The sequence below is a fragment of the Pituophis catenifer genome, unplaced genomic scaffold (assembly GCF_029215685.1).
Source record: "Pituophis catenifer annectens isolate HBS135680 unplaced genomic scaffold, rPitCat1.0.hap2 SCAF_4, whole genome shotgun sequence".
Lineage (NCBI taxonomy): Eukaryota > Metazoa > Chordata > Lepidosauria > Squamata > Colubridae > Pituophis > Pituophis catenifer.
The window spans coordinates 65339126-65356134 of NW_027256884.1; positions in this window are offsets into that span (position 1 = coordinate 65339126).

The following is a 17009-nucleotide window of genomic DNA, read 5'->3' on the forward strand; positions in this document are numbered from 1 at the left end:
ACCACAACACCCACACTCACATGCTATGCAGACGCTGACTGGGCTGGGGATGTGAAATGCAGAAAGAGTACTTCAGGTTACGTATTCTTTTTAAACAACAGCCCAGTACATTGGTACACAGGCAAACAGGATCTAGTAGCCACATCAACAACAGAGGCCGAATATATTTGTTTGTCCAAGGCCGCCAACAACCTGGTCTAGTTTGATGACCTGCTAGCAGACATATGGGCCGAACCGAACTACCCTATCATAATGCACGAGGACAATAAAGCCGCCATGGAAATATCTAAGGCTGAGGCAGTGGGTCAAAGGTCGAGGCATATCGACATAAAATACAAACACGTTAGACAGTTCGCAAGCATAGGATTCATAAGAGTTATACATTGTGACACAGAAGAACAAACAGCGGACATTCTAACCAAACCATTGCAAAATAAACAGCACACGTATCTAACATCAAAATTAGGTGTCCTCCTGAAAAAGACACCTCAGGTATACACCACACAAGAACACCTCGGCCAGGCATTTAGAGGGGGTTTTGTCAGGAATAAATGCCTTGCCTCTGATCCAGAGCTAGAGGCAGGGGGGCTGGACAGGCCAGCCCCCAAGGTCCACCCTAACCCAATAACCCCTCCTTACCTTAGCCACGCCCAGGGGGTACTTAAGGGTCAGCCATGCGGTCCTGCTTCAGTTCCAGACTTGTACCTGTAATGACAAGATGCTTAATTAATAAACGATATCTGATTTAATAAATACCTGCTTATGGAGTTATTGGGCACAATCCTTGAACACATTTAACATGTTGTTTTATGTCTCATTTGTTTGCAGATAACATTATTTCTTGCTCAACTAAGTGTAAGGCCTGCCTCTCTTTCCTGTTCAAGAAAGCACGAACTCTTGAAGCTTCAGCTTTTCAAAAGGAAACTTTTATTGAAAGGAAGGTGATTGCAAGACTAAAAGCAAAGCAGGCTCTAAGTTCCCCTTAGACAATTCCATTAGGATAAAGGATTTAGAAACTCCTCCTCCCAGTCCGATGTTGAATGAGCCAATCCACAGGTGTGAAGATGTTGTGGACACAGCCGTCCTGGGAAGGAGATAAGGAACTGTTCCCAGGTGCTCCTTTCAGGGGGCTTCAGAACTGAGGCAAAACAGATAGCCCTCCCCCCTTTACACATTCCCCCAAAGGTAAATCAAAGCATAGGGCAAATAAGTGTCAGAACTAGGGTTATAAACAAAGGGATTACAGGATATGCAGGAAACAGAAAGAGGGCAATAAGCAAATAAAGGGATCCAGGCCCCTCCCCACAGAAATGGCAGTATCAAGATAGGGATCTGACACTAAGAGTTCCTTTCTCTAGTAATACACTTATCACTACTGCCTCCTTGCCCCCTCTTCCAAACTGAATAGAGAATACTTGTCTACTTCTTCCAACTTGCAAACTTTCCTTAAACTTTTTGTAACTAAATTCCACTCACTGGGAGATGGACATCCCAGTTGATTTCCTAACTTGTAGTGATCAGAACAGAAAAGAAAATATATCTGCATAGCTATCTATATGCAGACCAAAAACAGTGCAAATCAAAACTGCAAAAGCAGGTATCAGATGTCACATTTACACCCCGTTTCTCAGGCAGTAGCTCAATGTTTCAGCTAACATTGAAACATGTTAGAGAAAAAAAAATGGTTAAAAGGAACAGACAAACCACAGCTCCCTTTTCATGCTTCTCTTTCTCCCTCCTTCAAGGCAGAAAGTCCTTGAGTAAAAGAATGAACCAGCGAAAGACAGAAAAAATGTTTAAAAGACTACACTGAAAGCTCACCACCACCCCTTTCTCCACAGCATCCTTTCAACAATAATTCTCTCTCTCTCTCTCTCTCTCTCTCTCTCTCTCTCCTCTCCTCTCCTCTCCTCTCCTCTCTTTTCAGTAAATCACACACATTTTTCCATGAATTTCTCTCCCACATCCTCCATGGGACCTTTCTCATTTTTTTTCCTTGCAAACACTTGCTATTGCCTTTCTACTTCACAACAACAACAAAAACCTTGCAACTTACTGTTTTTTTTTGTTTGTTTTGTTTTTGTAAGAAAGGGAATCAAAGTACTAGCCTCTTTCAGTCTGGGGGTGCGGGTCAACCCACAGGCATTCACACCAACTTTTTACCATCAACATACTCACAGATTTGTACTGCAATCAGACTGCTTGCATAAACAATTTCACATACAAAAATTTCATTTCATGCTTTCTCCAAGCAAATGAATCATTATTTCAGGGAGCTTTTCACAAACTAACTGAGCTCCATTTTCCAAAAAATTTTGTGTACTATTTTAGAGGGTCTCATCCTCCCTGCAGGTTTGGAAATGACTACACACAGACAAATACCATCAAACAACATTTCCAATTCTGTCCCTTTAAATCTCCACTTTTTCTTTCCTTGGGCAATCTGTACTTGTTCTCCAAGCAATGGGAAAACTGAATTTTTTTTATTTTCCAATAAAAAATGTGATTGGGGCTCTAACCACTGCCTACCTGTTTTCCACAACTTTAAGCCCAAGATGAGAAGCCTACTTAATTTGCAAGCTGGCCAAACATGTCACAATTTTGTTTACTTTTGAGCTGTAGCTGCCCAATTGGAGCTATACACAGGTAAAGGATTCTTTTTTCTCAAATTCAGTCCCATTCAATTCTGCATGCAATTATTATAGAAGCACATCAAAGAATTTTGAACAGAAATCACATCAAATTGGTCAAGTCAAATTATCTGAGTCTTCCCATTTAGACAGGCTTTATTCTTTTATTATTACCTGCTAAACCCCAGGTGGGAAGAACAATAAACCTTTTCTTCTTTACTCTTAGTCCTGGTTTTACTGGTATACTCCCAGTACTTCAATATTGCGCCCCATGAACTATCTGGCAACTGTACTTCTCTTTTCTCTCACTACATGCTCCATCAAATTTTTATACATGTAATAGTCTGTAGTTCCAAATTTTGGGCAATAAACATCCTCTAGCCAAATTGGACATCCACACCAAGTAAAACAACAGTATTTAATCATGGTACCTTTGTTCTTTGCTTTGTATATCGTTTCCAGACCGGTCCATCCCACCCTGCCAACATTTGTCCCAAGGGACTATCTGGGGGAATTCTACTGTTAGCAACATCAAAATTCTTCTCCCCCTCCCCCTTGCTAGTTTTATTTCCCAGGGCTGGTTTTTCCCTGTATATACAGGGAAAAACAGTACATACAGTATTCGTATTTCTGGGTGACCCCCAATATGACTCATACATCCCATCAATCAGGTCTCACACACATACCAGTCCTACCTGGCCTAGGTGAGTCTGCCCGTACAGTACAAATTACTCATCTACCTGGCCCAAGTAAGTCCGCCCACACAGTATGAATTGCTTACTTGGGTCCCCAACTGCCCAAGTTAGCCTGCTCACGAAGTACGGTGTTTACCTGGGTCTAGGCACAGAGTTGCCCAGTCTTCAATCACTTTCAATTGGCAGGAGGGAATTTTTTGTTCCAATGAGTTTGTTGAGTAGATCTCAGTTCCTGAAGCCTCAAGGAAGTTAAGGTCACTGAAATCAGTGATGTATGCCTCCCCATCTTCAAAGAGACTTAAGAAATAAAAGTTGCTCAAGCCCCACACTGGGCGCCAAATTGTGAGGAGTAAAACTCAACTCCAAAGTTGTTGGATTACAAAACATTGCAAACATTATTGAAGTGTTTGCAAAAGCTGGTGAATCTCAATACACATAGGTAAGAGACCACACCCAAATAATGAAAAAAAACATACTTTTATAATCCTACCCCTGTCAGCTTACGCCACATCATTCCTTTCCAGGCCCAGTTGATAGGCCCAGTCTGGTCACATGCTTTCCGACAGCCTATAATCTATTATCACCCCTAAATGTTTATAAAGTTAGTTAAGCCCTTATTGTCACCCAAACTTGCTAAGCATTTACACACACACACACACACACACACCATGTCCCACTTCTTTGTTATTCCCTTATCAGTTCCTCTATTTCACAAGAATTGCAGCACAGCCATGGAAAAAAACATTTCTCACCTGAAACAAACATTCCAGAGAGAAAAACATCAAAGCAGATACATTCTCATCCTGCCCATGGTTGGCTTGAATATTTTCTTTGTTCATAGAGACTTGAGAACTGCTAAAAATGCTACGATGTATTAAATGCTCTCCTGCCAGTCTTGGTCTCAAGGAGAGAAAGAAAGGGAGGGAGGGAGGGAGGGAGGAAGGGAGGGGCAAGCCTTTTAAGGCTTATAGGAAAGTATCAGTAAGAAAATTTAAACATGGCTGTAGTGCAGCTATATGTTAAGATACTAACTCTAGGTTATTGGAACAAAGAATAAACCTTATATAAACTGTACAGCATAGTATTAATGGAAAATTGCAACTTATATATTGTATCCCACAGAAATAATACTGCTAGACTTCAAAATAATGCCAAAGTTTAATCCTTTTCCTAGTTCTTTTTTTCTTTTTTCTTTTTTGTATATGTTTTATTTGCAGTTTTTCTTTAACAACCAACATATTTTGTGGACTGTGTAATGACTGGGTCAATACATTTTTTATACAGTGCTAATAATAACAATACAATTAGATATACATAGTTTTTATCTTCCAACTTCTAACCTTAACATGCTCATTATAATTATAATATATTATTTTATGTATCAATATATATAATACTTTCCCCCCAATTTGTACTTATTGTTTTCCCTACTTGTTGGGGTTCTTCCATATTCACCTCTTTATCTTTAAACAGTACTATTCTCTTTATAATTCTTTACCGCTTTCTCCAAAAATATATTTCAACATTCATTACATTTCTTCATACAATGTGTTTGTTGACCCCTGTTAAGTCACCAATATTTAATCCTTTTCCTAGTTCTTTAAAGAGTAATAACAATAACAATAAAACTTGGGAGGGAGGGCTTAATTTAGAATAATCTTGTGCACTCCTTTAAAAACTGAATTGTCAAATGAAAAATAAAATCCATGTATAATATTCTTGAACTTTGTACTTTGGGCCCAGTTTTTCAGTTCTGGTTTATCTTACAGTGGTTTTTCACACTATAAGCTTTTTTCATCAGAGAAGCGCTATAGATAATTGAATTCAATGCCCTATAAGCAGGTTTGGAGAGCCGAGAACTTGCTCAATTAATTCCTCTTTGTGAATTTAGCTTTGACCTTTTCTGAATTTGCATGGTTGAGGTCAGGTATTTGTAATATTTTCTTACTGCTGTATGGCATTTGAGACATTAGAACAAGTGACTCCAGTTCAAACCCTAAAGCTTTATTTAATCCCTGCCAAAAAAAGGGGAAAGAATTAAATATAACTTGGAGGGGGGCAACACTTTATTAAAATGATACACATTATACAAATGACACTTATTTGAGAGACAGGAATTTGAGGCAACATTTGCCTTTAACCTGCAGCAAAGAGAAGGAAATCATGATTATGCTGAATGCTTTATTATCTACTGACATAATGTTGTCAGTGCAGCCAAGTGAGTCTTCATGAACCCTCCAAGCCAATTCACTTGAGGAACTGGCTTAATCTTATTTTTTTCTTCATTGCCCTTTAGAATTCACTTTATTTTGAATTGTGACATTTCTAACTCTTAGTTTACGTTTTGCTGAAAATAGTGCATTTTTTGGTTAGTAACAACTTCATGTGTGCCATCAAATGCATAATTCCATTTCTTACAGGAGGAATTGATGTTGCAGTTGTGAGAGAAATGTGTTTGTGGAATTGTGAATTAATTTGTTAATCAGCTGATATCACAGCCTTCAAGGAATAGCAAATATGTGGTTATATCCAGAAGGATTATGCCATCAAATGTATTTATTGAACAATAGCAATCATTTTAATAACTATTAATAGTTGACCAAATATCATTAATTTAAAATAACAAAGTTGAAAGGGATAAATATTAGTATTCCAATAGTAAATATTACTAGCATTCATAAATATTCAGATTCCAAGCACTCACTCAACATCCTACCCTTGTTTCTCAGCCTCTCAATGTATAAAAGGAGAAATATGTAGACTTGCCATATGTGGTCATGCTGTATCAGTTGCTCTCAAGGGGAGGCACCATTTAATAATTCCATGAATATAATCCACATCTTCTTAATAATTTGGCCTTGTCTCTGCATTCCACATCAACCAGGTTTACCTGTTTACATGTCATATTCACAAAAAAGTTTTACAAACAATCTTGCCAGGAATCCAACAAAATAATTTCCCTGTACTTTCTTATTGAAACTAAGGGCTAATATAGACAATTATGTAGGAAAATTGGTTATTTAGGGTTAAAACAGAAGAAATGCAATAATGTCATAATTCTGACTTTGCCCCAATAGCAACATACAGAGGTTTGCAATTTTATTCAGCTTGATCTAGCAAAAGTCTCTTCAATATGACTATCTAAGAACTGAGTTGGTGTAATGAAACATAGGATGTCCATGCTGAGCATCCAGGGTTTTAGGATTTTCAAACTAATTATTCACTGACTGATTTTACACATTTTGTTACAGCCATAATAGTGTTTGTTTGCCTTTGGCCTAACACAATATACAAAGAGGGACCATTGACTAAGTTATTTTTTGGACAGTAAAACCAGTTTCTAAAACTGTTGTTTGTTATTGGCTTACTATGAACTGTGAATAAGTATGCATGGTTTACAGATTTGCGCGCCGCTTCTGGGTCGGGCCGACCAGCGGATGGATGTGCGGCCCACGGGGGAGATGCTGCACTGGCGCTGAGACTGCTGCTCTGCTGTGGTGCACATGTGCAGCTCTGGGACATCCGCCCGCCCTCCTGAAGTACCGCTGCTGCCACTACTCTGGAGCTCGCCTTCTGTTGCCACCTTCCACCACCGCTCTGGAGCTCACCTTCTGTCTTCCGCCACTGCTGCCACCACTCTGGAGCTTGCTTTCTCCTCCTGCTGCCACTGCCACTGCTCTGAAGCTCACCCTCAGGTTGGATCAGTTTGTCCAAGCCATGTTTTGCTCCCCAGGAAGGGGTCTGTTGTTGTTAATGCTGGATGGATCTAACCCAATAACTCACAGGAGACAATGGAATCTCTTCATCAATTCTTTATTCTAGGCATGGAGTGGTCCATTCGGGTTAAAGGTCACTGACCTCTGTCTTGCCTTTGCAGGTACACATCTGGAACTGCTGGATGCCCACATGTAGGACTCTTTTATACACCAGGGGAGGAGTCTGAGGTAAGGGGGTATGATGGGATATGGGGAGGTGCCAGCCCCTGCCTGGAAGGATTAGACATTTACCCTGACAGTTGTGAAGGGTTGTGTGCCCAGACCATATGCTTTCTCTTGGGCCTCCCGCCTCGCATGGGGTGGCTGGACGAGGAAGTGTGTTGCTGGGAAGGCTGCCTGCAGTTCTTGCAGCCACAGCTGGGATGTCTGAGAACCCACAAGTATATATGAGGTCTTCTGCCTTGAGCAGAAGGTTGAACTATAAGACATCCAAGATACCTTCTTCTAGCCTATGATTCTAAAGTCTCCAAGACAAGGGAATTTGCTTAAATTGTGTGTGTGTGTGTGTTTGTTTGTGTTTGGAAAATATATTGCCCCCCGCTTCTTTGTGGCTGCCCCTTAAAAGCCTATTGCCTATCACACTCTTGGGCAAAGCATGTGAGCTATTTCCTCCTTTAGTGGTCCATGAAAGTGTTGTGGCCTGCCAGTGGCCTGCACGGATTGTTGCTGATCCTGACGATGATGAGGCTGGTGTGGTGCTGCGCCAGCAGCCTGTGCAGCCAGCGCTCGAGTCGGACAGCGAGGAGGCTGAAGAAGATGTGGTGCCAGAGGCAGGGATTCAGTCAGGGTCTTCAGAACCTCCAGAAGCTCCTTTAAGTGAAGAGGATGAAGAGGAGGAACCTCTTCTCAATGCACAGGCATGCAGAGCTGCCAAAAGGCAGGAGTGGTTCCTCAGGAGGAGGTCTTCTCGAGAGTAAGGCTTGGGGCTAATTGGCCACTCCCTTAGCCTATTTAAGAAAGTACACAGCTTGTAACAAACTGCAGGAAACAACTTCAGTTCGATAATCATCGCGTTGGGATGTCTCTGCAACCTTGCTTCTGGGCTTTCTGCCAACTCCTGTAAGACTCTGACTATCTTATCTGTGGAATTCTGGCAGGCTGTTAAGAATGCTTTATTAACAGCCAGCATTTGCTAAAACTGTGTTATTTGAGTAAACTAAGTTTTGTTCAGAGTTTGTGTGTGCTGTGTTCTTTGGGATCCGTAGCTGGGACAGAACAGAAAATATATCTATAGTATGTAGATGTAGGTAATAAAGTCAATTGGTTGCCCCCCCCCAATTGAAAAGAAACACCTGCAGCGACATAGAATACATACAATGCAATTAGGTTAATATAAATTAACCTCCTCTGCCACCCACAAAATCCCCTTTGGGTTTATGTGGATATTTTTCATGGAACTTCTGAACCAGTCTATCAGCATTGACTTTCCAGCCTTTTACCCAGGTGGCTTCCAAAATAAGGTATCCTTTTCAATGAATTAAATATTGTAATTGCCCCCTGTAAATTCTAGAATCCAATATTCTTTTAACTTCATAATACTCTTGCCTAGCAACAATTAAAGACTTTGGAGCCATGTGGTTTGCTGGCCGCAATGAAGAAGTAACAAACAACTTTAACAAGCTACTGTGGAAAATCAGATGAACTTTTCCTAACAAGCGAGGAAGTCTAAGTTGCACATTTACTGGAATTATTTCTTTGATTATTTGAAAAGGCCTTAAGAATTTTTGACTCAGTTTTCTAGAATGCAACTGAAACTTTAAGCATTTAGTGGACAGATAAACTTTATCTCCTACTTTGAAATAAGGTTGCTGTGAATGATGTTTGTCAGCTTGCTTCTTGTGAATTTCTGTGGCTGCTCTTAAAGCCTTCTTAGTGTTTTCCCATGACTCCTTTAAGGAATCCATCCATTCATTTACTGAAATGGATGGAGGGGGGGGTCCCTTGGCAACTTGGGCATGGGGACAAATTCCCTTCCAGTACTAATCTGGAAAGGGGTTAACCTCTGTGTACTGCATTATTATAAGCACCCTCAGCAAAAGATAATAAATCAGCCCACTTGATGATTTACATAAAATCTTAAATATTGACCAGTCATTGTGTTCGAGCGTTCAGCCTATCCATTAGTGCTTCGATGGGGAGCTCAACCCTTGAGATGACCCAATAGCTTTTATAAATTCCCTGCAGAACTTTGTGGTGAACTGAAGCCCTCTGTCTGAAATTATTCTGTGAGGTACTCTATGTAACTGATAGATATGCTTAAAAAACATCTTGGATAATTTCCTGGCTGATGGCAGTCCTGAACATGCAACAAGATGAGCTTGTTTGGAGAATAAATCCACTACAGTCCAGATGACCATATCCCCCCCCCCACTCTCTGGTAGGTCTACTATAAAATCCATTCCTATTTCCTCCCAGGGTCAGGAAGGGTCTGCCACAGGTTGTACAAGTCCTGGAGGCTTTTCTGGTCTGGTCTTCATGGTAACACCAGTGGCAAAAAATTTTACATAATCCTCAATGTCGCATTTCATTTTTGGCCACCAAAACTGCCTTCTGGCCATGTGTAGGGTTTTTAAATAGCCAAAATGTCCTCCCTTTTTTGAATCATGGCTTTTCTGAAGTACATGGAGGCATAAGGTTTTGGGGACATATAACTTGGACCCTTTCCATGCTACGCCATCCCTAACTGTTAACAGGGTTTTATTTTCCTGATACCAAGTGTCTGTGGTCAACTCATTTTGTAACTTCTTGGTCATTTCTGATTTGTCTTTGATCTCTGGTCGGTGGGCTTGTGCCCAAGTGATCACCTGAGCCGCTTTCTAGGGGGAAGGTGGAATTATTGAGTGAATTACTTCTTCTCGTTTGCTGTTAAATTGCGGTTTCCTTGACAGCACATCTGCTAATAGATTTTTCCCCCCTGGGAGGTACTTCAATTGGAAATTGAATCTTTTAAAGTATTGTGCCCATCTAACTTGTTTTGGGGAGAGTTTCCTTGGAGTTTTTAGGGCTTCCAAATTTGTGTGATCTGTCCACACTTCCAAAGGGTTATTGCTGCCCTCTAAAAACTGTCTCCAAGTTAGTAGAGCCCAACGGACTGCATAAGCCTCATTCTCCCATACTGCCCACCTCCTTTCAGTTTCTGTAAGTTTTTTGGATGTATATGCACAGGGCTGCAGGTCTCCTTTCTCATTTTTCTGGAAGAGCACAGCTGCCACTGCTATGTTGCTAGCATCAGCTTGCACTACAAAAGGCAGTTCTGGATCTGGGTGTTTTAGTATGGGTTCCTCTGCGAAATGTCTTTTCAATGTTTCAAATGTTTTTTTGGCATTCTATAGTTCTACAGTCCATTTCAAGGGTTGCCCAGGTTTTGGCTTTGTTGGTCTCCCCCCCCCCCCCTGTTTTTGGTAATTTGGTTATTAGCAGTGTGATTTCAGCAAATCAGGGGATAAATTGCAGGTAAAAGTTTGCAAATCCCAGGAAGCTTTGCAGCTGTTTGCGAGTCTGTGGGGGTTGCCAATCTAGTACTGCTTTCAGTTTTGCCGGATCCATTTCTATCCCCTGGTTTGAAATGTGGTAGCCAATGTAATCTAGTGCGTTTTTATGGAATTTGCATTTGGACAATTTTACATACAGTTTTGCGGCCAGCAGTTTCTTTAATACTTTTCGCACTATTTTATGTGTTCTTCTAGAGTTTCGCTATAAATAAGAATGTCACCAGGACCCCTTTATACAGATGCTCATGCAGAACCTTGTTTATCAGCTGCATAAAAACCACTGGGGCTTCTTGTAATCCAAATGGCATTACTCTGAATTGAAGTCTGCCTAAGGGACAATTGAAAGCAGTGTACCATTCATCTCCCTCTTTGATGTGGACTCAATAGTACGCTTCGCAGAGATCTAATTTGGTAAACACTTTTCCTTTCGCTAAGTGCTGAAATATGTCTTTCATCAGTGGTAGAGGGTAGGTGTTGTGAATACTAATGGCGTTAATTCTTTTAAAATCCACACATAATCTCATCCCACCATCTTTTTTCTCTTTAAATAGTACTGGGGCTGCCACTCTGGACTTTGCTGGTTGTATGAAACCTCTGGCCAGATTGGAGTTGATGTATTCTCTCAGCTCTTTCATTTCATTAGGTGTCATGGAGTACATTTTGGGCTTTGGCAGTTTCGCTCCATCTATGAATTCAATGGTGCAGTCAGTGTGGCAATGGGGGGGGGGGGAAGTACATTGCAATCCTTCTCACTGGAAGCCTGATCTAGGTCTCAATAGTGGGTTGGGATTTGTGGGATCCTTGGGGGCTGATCAGCCAGCACTGCTGTTGGGTTCTCCTGGGTCTCCTAGGGTTTTGAGCCAACAATTTGGTTGTCGTTTGTTTCAAGAGGCAGTTCAGGGTCAAGCATTAATTTGATTCTCCTGTAGCCACCCTCCCAGCTTATCATTGGATGCCATTTGTCTAGCCAGGCAAGGCCCAGGATTATTGACTGAGTCATTTTTGGCACTACTATAAACCAGATTAGTTCCCAGTGCTTGCCCATAGTCAGTTTTATTTTTTTGGTTATGTGCGTGGCTGGGCCTCCCCCTATCATGGACCCATCTACTTGTTGGAATCAGATGGGGGTTGTTAGTGCTTTTGTTTCTATACCTAGGCTGTGCAGGGAATCGGACCTAATGAGGCATCATGAGCTGCCAGTGTCAATAATAATGTCTATGGCCCTTCTACGCCTGTGTGGGTCACAGTCAAAGTTCCTTTAATTTTAAAGGGTTGGATGGCTTTACTTACCATCGGGTCATCTTCTTCGCTATCTGTAATCCTGCCGCTGACACAAACTGGAATTACACCACATAATATTGTAAATTAGAAACTTCCCACAAAAGTCACATTCCCCAATGAAAGCAATATCAACATTGCCCAGTGTCTTCAAACTCCACCTCCAGCTCTCAGCAAGGACAGCCTCTGTTCCCAAGGGAAATAATGTCACCTAGACAAAACAATCCTCACTATCTATTCCATCCACCCAACCTTAAGAATGTGGTGAGCCTCCCCAAAAAAACCCTTACATATGCGGAGAGAGAGAAAAGGAATAAATGAGTATAATATAGAGCTAAATAAAATGGCTACACATATGTAAATTTTTGGGTTCGACACAGTGTACATTTTCTCAAAGCATCCAGAATTGGATCAACAAATTTACTATGGTCTGCTAAGAATCTTCCTTCCTTCCTTCCTTCCTTCCTTCCTTCCTTCCTTCCTTCCTTCCTTCCTTCCCCCCTCCCTCCCTCCCTCCCTCCCTCCCAAAGAAACTTAACTTCAGCCCCTTTGAAGTCCATTAATTCTTATCTGGTGGCAATTCACATTGACCATTAGTAGATCAAGTTCTTGTGAATAGGTAGCATGGAATAAACTTTTAAACTCTACCCCAGCTCCTGATTTCAATATATTTCAAAAATTAAATATTTTAGACAGAAAGGCATACTAAATTTATAGGTGAATTTAAAAACAAATTAAATTAACTCAGAACTCTGGAAATGGTATAAATCTCATGAGACTTTGCTGAAGGACTGGATCCAGTTCCCTAGACCATTTCTTACAACAGTTCCATTTTAGGACATCATTCAAAGGTGAGCATAAATGTATTTATTAGATTTGTATGCCACCTTTTTATACAAAATATATAATATTCACTTTTGATTTTTATGATTGATAGGGCAACAAGAAAAGGATAATTTCAAATTATGCCAATATAAATGGTGGGAGAACAACCAAGCAAAGAAAAAGAAGAGAGGCCATCCAATTTTATTACAGACTAAGAACTCAAAATCATTAAATCTAGCAAGGCAGTAAACAGCTGGTATAGAGAAGATATGGCATTTTGAAATAGCTTGGAGGTTACCTGGAGTTTGAAGGAGTATCAGGTGATGCCATGACTGAAAAACATTGATTCTTAAATATAAATATAAATAAATAGATGCAAGGATCTGGGGGAGAAGTAGATTGGTTTTGTTTTTATGTGCTGTTTCTTTGGCATAGATTCACTTATTTCCCAGGTTACAGAGCCAGGATGTTAGATGAGATCAAAATGCTTTTCAGAAGTTCCAAGCAACAGTACAAATTATAAATAGTGGCATGAAACATGTTCCCCAAGGTTTCAAATTTGAAACAGCTCCAGACCATTCGAGAAGTGTGTTGAGCTTGAAACAATCTAGCTCTAATTAGGAACACTAAGCAGCAATGGATTGCTTCCAGTTAGGTTGATTTCAAACTCTAAATAGGTGTTTCAAGCTAAAAGCATTTCATATTTTTGGGGAAAAATCCTATCTGCTAATCCTGCTCCTTCATTCTACCAGTTCTTTTCACCATTCTTTTATAGAATCATAGAGTTGGAAGGTACCTAAGTAGTCAATAAGTCTAACTCCTTGCTTAATAAGTTTTTCTAATGTCTGATCTGTATCTATATCTTTGAAGATATTTAATTTAGATTAGATTTAATTTTACTCTTTTCTAAATGAACTCTATGAGCCTGACTGGTATGATCAATAGAGGAAAAAAATTGCAACATAAAATGATTGCATCACCCACCTTTTTTTCCACTCCTTTGAAAAGCTACAAATGTTCCTCAGAATAACAGCCATCATTACAATTTAACTCTGTGAGGACTTTGTTATCTTGCTTTGTTGCTACTTTTTATCTCTATCAGGAAGAGCCAGAGGACAAAGAAAATAATTATTAGAGATAATTATTACACATGGTGTTTGTGCTATTAAAATAATATATAGAAGAACTTATCCCAGGGATTTATATCCCAGGGACAGAGTACATTGTCTGTTCAATATGTGTCATTTCACGCCTGTGATTAGGTTTGGTTATAAATACAAAGTTATTAATCTATCAATTTTGATTAAAAGTATATTGTAGTGATGAATGTTTAGCAGTTCATATGGAGCACATATAAATGATGGTGGTTACAGCATGGGATAATTATTTTTTATTTTATACAAGGTTTTAATTAAATTCTTGAAGAGTATGAAATTTAAATCACATTTTCAATAACTTTTTAGTTTGCCCATTATTAACAAACAAGAAAAAAATAAAGTAAATACAAGTCCATTTTGGCATTATATTAGCAATTGACTATCCCTTCTCCAACATAGTTTATACTCTCCATTTCTATGTGAGTGATGAATGGAAAGATAGCCAGGTTAGAAGAATTGGAGGTGTTAGAAGAAATTTCATCTGGTTCAGTTCCAAGCTGGGAGAAAGGCACTGGAGACAACATGGATGCTGATTAGAAAGATGGTTTATTGAACAGGACCACAAAGACAGTTCTGGGTAAGCTGTACAAAATGGAGTTAAGAGTGAGTGGGTTTTTATACCTTCTTTGGGCTTTGTATTTGAGCTTCCTGCTCCTATGCAAGAAGATGTCCTTTAATATTCTATTGGCTGTTGTCAGATTCCTATGGGGTAATGTAGGGCTTAGGTAGGGATCATTGCTGGCTCTGTAGACAAAAGAAGAAATGCAAATCCTAACTGCTTGTCTGAGTTAATCTGATCAAGTTTATTGTTATCTGAGCTCCCAGGTTTCTATGACTTTGAAGTTTGGACTGCTCTGGGTATGGTGCAATGAAAGGGCTTGTTTTCTGAAAGGGTGTTGGGCAATTCCTATTGTGGCTAATGACTTTCATCCTGTGTTGGATCTTGGGTGAGGGGCTGCTTTTAATCCTATTATACTGCTTTTGTTAGCTGTCAAACTTTGCTACAAGCAGTTTCGAAATATCCTGTCTTAAATGGATTTCTGCCTGCAGTATTTGCTTTGCTTATGAATAGAACTATCTAGATAGGTATCTTCCTCTTTCAATAAGCTCTTTATCTCTTAAGTGCTGGCATCTGCTGTGGGCTATTAAGAAAGACTTGGGGGCTACTTTCTGCTTCTAGAAACATGTTTCTCCATTTCTCCTTTAGGGAAATATAATATGCTGCCTTTTTAATATTTCCCAAAATATTTCATTCTTCTAGAAAGGGGGGCTTCCCACAGAGATTTGGAAGTTTAGTACAGATACATACTGCAAATTCTACTCACTTTGGAATAGTACAGATGGGGCCATAAAGAAGGAATTCAATGATCATTGTGTATACAACAATTTAGCCAGCATAGATAGGAGACATGAAGGGAAAAAGTCCTGTCTTGATTCTCTTTAATATAAGAAGGAACACAGAGCTAAGATCTCTGTCAGGCTTTAAAGATTTTGTTATGTGAAGGTCTCCCAAGATTTTGTTATTTTACTCTATAGCAACAAAGTAGAATTCCATAGTTCATGTGGCATCTTGAATTGGTCTAGCTCAAAAGGGAAGTTCTATTTGTTTTTCTATAAGAAGGGACTTTTACTTGCCTTTGATTTGGTATCTCTGAAGGTTACTGAAGCCCTCTTGCTTTTCAATGTTTTTGTTTCTGTTTCTGCTTGTTTTAGTCAGAACAGCTTCTCTGGTTGCAAGAACCAGTTCAGTTTTGGAAATCAGTACATGTCCAGAAACTTTCTTTCTTTCTGATCGCTCAGAGTTTTCATTAGTTGTTTACAAAAACTATCCAACCATACAGAAAAATCTCTAGTACTTTAGTTCCCTAATGAAAATTTGTAGCTTTTCTTCCTCACTTCAGGACTGATAGACAGTTTTCAAAATACTGAACATTGATTTGTACATTCTCCCTGAAGATAACTACAGGAAATATAAAATGAAAATATGAACATGTTATTGATCTAGACAAACAAATCAGAAACAGGATGGAAGACTAATAGAAATCTGGGCTAGACTGGGAACTGAAGATGTCTTGGAAGAACAAATCCCTTCCATACTGTTCTGTGAAAAGTGTTCCAAATCTGGAGAAAAAACTTTATATTCTAATGCTTTCTTATTCTGCTTTATTGAACCTTAAATAAATAAATGAATAATCTGACTGATTATTCTGTCCATATTTATGGAAGCAAGAACAAGTTTTTTTGTATTTAGATTCCATGTTTACAATATTGTATTCATTTCTTTAAAAGTTTACACAATATCTCAGTGTTAGGAAATCATATTGATATAATTTTTAAAATTCTATTTACATTTTTCTATTTTGCAACTTCTAAGCTGACTATACATAACCTTTGAATGTCCAAAAAATAAAGTCTGTTTTATATTATAGTCACAATTTTAAACAAAATACAATTTCATTCATATTCAATAATTTGTTGTTTCCTATCAGTTCAGAGAATACCATATTTTTTAGAGTATAAGACACATTTTTTCCCCACTAAAAGAGGGTGAAAATTTGGGTGCATCTTATACACCGAACATAGCCCCGCCCACCTGCTGCCCCCTACCCTTTGGCCTCTGTCTCCCAGCAATTTACCTCCTTGCAGCAAACAGCAAACAGCCCATTTCAGCTTCAGCACAGCCTGATTAGCACAAACAGATGATTGTCGGTTGGATCGGCCTCCCGACCCTCAGCTGTTTCAGGCTGCAGGGATTGCCATTGCCTATTGCTGCACAGGCCTTCACTGTTTGCTTCAAGGAGGCAAATTGCTGGGAGACAGAGGCAGATTTTTTTTCTTGTTTTCCTCCACAAAAAAGGTAGGTATGTCATATAGTCTGAAAAATATGGTATACTACTTCTTAATGTCTTTACAAAAAGGCTGGTACTTCTTAAATGGTGCTTTAATAGTCCACAGGTACAAGAATTAATGCACAAGAAAATGTTTGGGGACAACTCACAAGCTGTTCTTTGTTCAGTTTTAAACTTAATGTGTTTTAAATCATATGTTGCTGAACATATGAATTATTAGGACAATTGGAAATATAGTCAATTCACTAACTTTCACTTGTGTGAATTTTATTGTATAATATTTTTCCAGCAACCTGTAACTCCTCTGA